The following is a 3,848-nucleotide window of genomic DNA, read 5'->3' on the forward strand; positions in this document are numbered from 1 at the left end:
TTCTTCACAAACACCTACAGGTTCCTCGGGACGCTGTCCCCAGAGCGGCTGGGATTTCGGACGTGTTGACGGGACCCCGGAGCCCAATTATTCCTCGGCTGTGAGCGAAAGACGACGTTTGAAGAGATCTGGTTTCCAGTAGGATACGGCGGTGAAGCCCGCCCCAGGATTACCTAATCCGTCCATTTTGGGGAGTGACCGCATACGCGGGCCTTCGGGGGTGCTTCCCCGCTGTCCCTTTGGCCGGACCTGGCTACAAACGCATGGCTGGGTGATGCGAGGGGTTCGGGGGCGGGGGAGCAGGTGGGAAAACCAGACGGAGGCTCACGCCTTGTCAGCCAAGGGGGCTGCAGCTCTGTTGTATTAAAAACCTACCGGATTCCTATATCAAAGGGGGGAAGGAATTGGCAGTGGAACCCTGAGCCATTTCTCCAGTGTTTGAGAGACTCAGCTGCAACGCCCCCCCCCCACCTCCCTGTTCTGGCACCTCCCTGCAGAAAGGGCATTTGGGCTCCCTTTCCGATTCCAGCTCACCTCCAGCCTCTCCATCCTTAGAAGACGGCCATCCCAGGGCTACTTTTTCTGCAAGCACCCAAGGGGGCAGTGGTGGGATCCAAACATTTTAGTAACAGGTTCCCATGGTGGTGGGATTCAAACAGTGGCGTAGCGCCAATGGGGCTGGGTGGGGCACGACGGGGGCGTGGCTGGGCATTCTGGGGGCGGGGCATTAATAATTTCTCTGTCACTGTAAAAAACTCTTACTGTAAAAAAAAAGTTCCTAATTTCCAGCTGGTATCTTTCTGTCCATAATTTAAACTCATTATGGCAAGTCCTATCGTCTGCTGCCAACAGAAACAACTACTTCTCCTCTGTCTGCCTGTCAAATACTTAATGCTTTCAAATACTTAATTTTGTTTCTAGAAATCAAAAGAAGGAGACTTTCCTTAAACAAGGAACTTTACCATATTTCTAAAACATGTTTTTAAAACAGCCCAACAGGGAGAATTGTCCCGTTTTCTACCTTCGCTAACCAGCCACATAGGAAACAACAGGACTTCATGATTTTTGGACCTAATAGAATTTCTAATGGAAAAGCAGACCCGATTAGTAACCCCCTCTCGGCACACACAAATAATTAGTAACCCACTCTCGGGAACTGGTGAGAACCTGCTGGATCCCACCTCTGCATGGGGGGCATGGCCCAGAGATAAGGCCAATGGCTCAGGAAGCATTGAATGGGATCTGGAGCCCTTCATGGGCGTAGCAGTTAAGTGGAACCTCTGATACCAGACGCAGGGGCAGGGTGAAGAGAGCAATGAATGGGTGTGTATGCACCAGCCTAAGCACAGACACAGATCTACTCAAGGCACACCATGCCTATTCCCATTTTACAGAACAGGGAAGGCGCAACGCCTGGCCACTGTCCACACAGGTAAGGAGAGACCTGAACTCAGGTCTCTCAGATCCACTAAGACTTGGAACAGGCAGCATAAACCTCAGGCATCCCTTGTGCAAAAGCCTTCTGAACACGTTACAATTTCAGCTGGCGTGAACTGCTTCTCCGAGTGGGTGTGCAAATACGCCCCTGCCACGGAGAACCAGGTTGGATTCCCCACTCTGCCACTTGAGCTGCAGAGACATGTCTGGTGAACCAGATTAGTTTATGCACCAAGCACTTGCCAGCTGGGTGACCTTGGGTGAGTCACAGTTCTTCGGAGCTCTCTCAGCCCCACCCACCCCACAGATTTTTTGTGGGGGGGGAAGGGGGGCTATAAATCCAAACTCCTCTTCTTCTTTTTCCTCCATCCCCCATAATCCTCTTGGTTTCCCACTTATCTACTTGTTCAGCTCTGCACCATCCTATTCATTCATTCATTCATTCATTCATTCATTCATTCATTCATTCATTCATTCATTCATTCATTCATTCATTCTTTCTTTTTTTAAATATGTGCAGAGGCCATGCTAATCTTCTCTGTATAGTTCCAATTTTAGTATATGTGCTGCCGAAGCGAGCACCATTCATTCATTCATTCATTCATTCATTCATTCATTCATTCATTCATTCATTCATTCATTCATTCATCCATCCATCCATCCATCCATCCATCCATCCATCCATCCATCCATCCATCCATCCATCCATCCATCCATCCATTCATTCATTCATTCATTCATTCATTCATTCATGCATGCATGCATTCATGCATTCATGCATGCATTCATAGCCCCTCTTTCTCACTTGGGCTCAAGGCGGATTACACAGGGCGGGTTAATACAATCAATAGGATGGGGCATTCAACAAGCGATGGGATAAGATTTGGGTTGTGGACCCAACCAGAATGTTTTTCCAAAGGACGAAGGAAAGCGTAGCCGTTAATATGGCACATTAAATGATGCTGAATTCCATAGCAAAATTCTAGTTTCAACAAGCTTTAAACGGTTGTGTAGGCCCCCGTCCCTGGTTTTTCTAATTAACTTGTGAATCATTTAGTACTGTGTATGTTTATTGCCTGCATAGAAAAACTCTCCTGAATAATTCAGTTCTGAATAATCTGAGGGAAGCCACGAGAGGCCATTCCACAAGATGGCAGCCTCCGTGAGAAGTCACGTGTCAGGGCAGCGGTGGATTTTGGCCCTTTGAGAGAAGGGGAGGAGAGACAGAAGGGTTTTGGATTTATACCCTGCTTTTCTCTCCTGTAAGGAGACTCGGGGTGGCTTAGAAACTCTTTCCCCTTCACTTCCCCACAACAGACCCCTTGTGAGGCAGGTGGGGCTGAGAGAGTTCTGAGAGAACTATGACTAGCCCAAGGTCAGCCAGCAGGCTTCATGTGGCGGAACAGGGAAATGAGCCTGGTTCTCAGATTGAGTCTGCTGCTCAGGTGGAGAAGTGGGGGATCAAACCTGAGTCTTGCTGATACGAGGGCCCAAGGCCACGGAGGGCTTTGTATATCACAGCCAATACTTTAAATTGAGTCCGGTAACTGACGGGCAGCCAGTGAAGTGCCTGCAGGGTGGTTGTGATGTGCCTGTTCCATCTAGCTCCCAATAAAAATCAGCTGAGCTGCAGCGTTCTGCATCAGCTGAGTTTCAGAACTGATTCGGGGAGCAGACTAGTGTTCAGTGCGTGGCAATAGTCTAGTTTTGATGTAAGTGGGGTGTGGTTCCAGGTGGCCGTATCAAGATAAGAGGTCATCTTTCGAGTTGGAACTGCATTCCCTTGCTTCGCCAGCAAAGAACTTGGGTCCAGCATAACCCCAGGGATCGTACCTGAGACAGCAAAGGTCAGCGGAGATAAGAACATACGAACATAAGAACTAGCCTGCTGGATCAGACCAGAGTCCATCTAGTCCAGCTCTCTGCTACTCGCAGTGGCCCACCAGGTGCCTTTGGGAGCTCACCTGCAGGAGGTGAAAGCAATGGCCTTCTGCTGCTGCTGCTGCTCCTGAGCACCTGGTCTGCTAAGGCATTTGCAAACTCAGATCAAGGAGGATCAAGATGGGTAGCCATAATCAAGATCGATAGCCATAAGATACAGCTACTATGAGAACTGCATGCAGCGTTCCCCATCCGGCCACACCACAGATCCATGCGGGGAACTCACAATATTGGCGGTTTTGTTCTCAATCCCTTCCCTAATTTTATTCCCAACTCTTTTCACTGTCGAAGTCCTCTTGGTTGACACTTTCTTGATCCCCCGCCCCCGCCCCCCCCCCCCAGTCTCACCAAGTTCAGAGCTTATTTGCACTGAACGCCTTCGATCCTGGGTATTTGACAGAGCACACCCACCCACATATTCCTGACCCCCACCCCATCCCTTTGGAGATCAGGGAGGAGGGGAAGCCCGG

The 3,848-nt window shown here is 49.5% G+C and overlaps 1 pseudogene; it reads right to left on the reverse strand.

Moving 5' to 3' along the window:
• Positions 1–1,918: 1,918 nt before the first annotated feature.
• Positions 1,919–2,019, reverse strand: LOC125437335 (annotated as a pseudogene).
• Positions 2,020–3,848: the final 1,829 nt, after the last annotated feature.

This window comes from Sphaerodactylus townsendi, linkage group LG07 (assembly GCF_021028975.2).
Source record: "Sphaerodactylus townsendi isolate TG3544 linkage group LG07, MPM_Stown_v2.3, whole genome shotgun sequence".
NCBI lineage: Eukaryota > Metazoa > Chordata > Lepidosauria > Squamata > Sphaerodactylidae > Sphaerodactylus > Sphaerodactylus townsendi.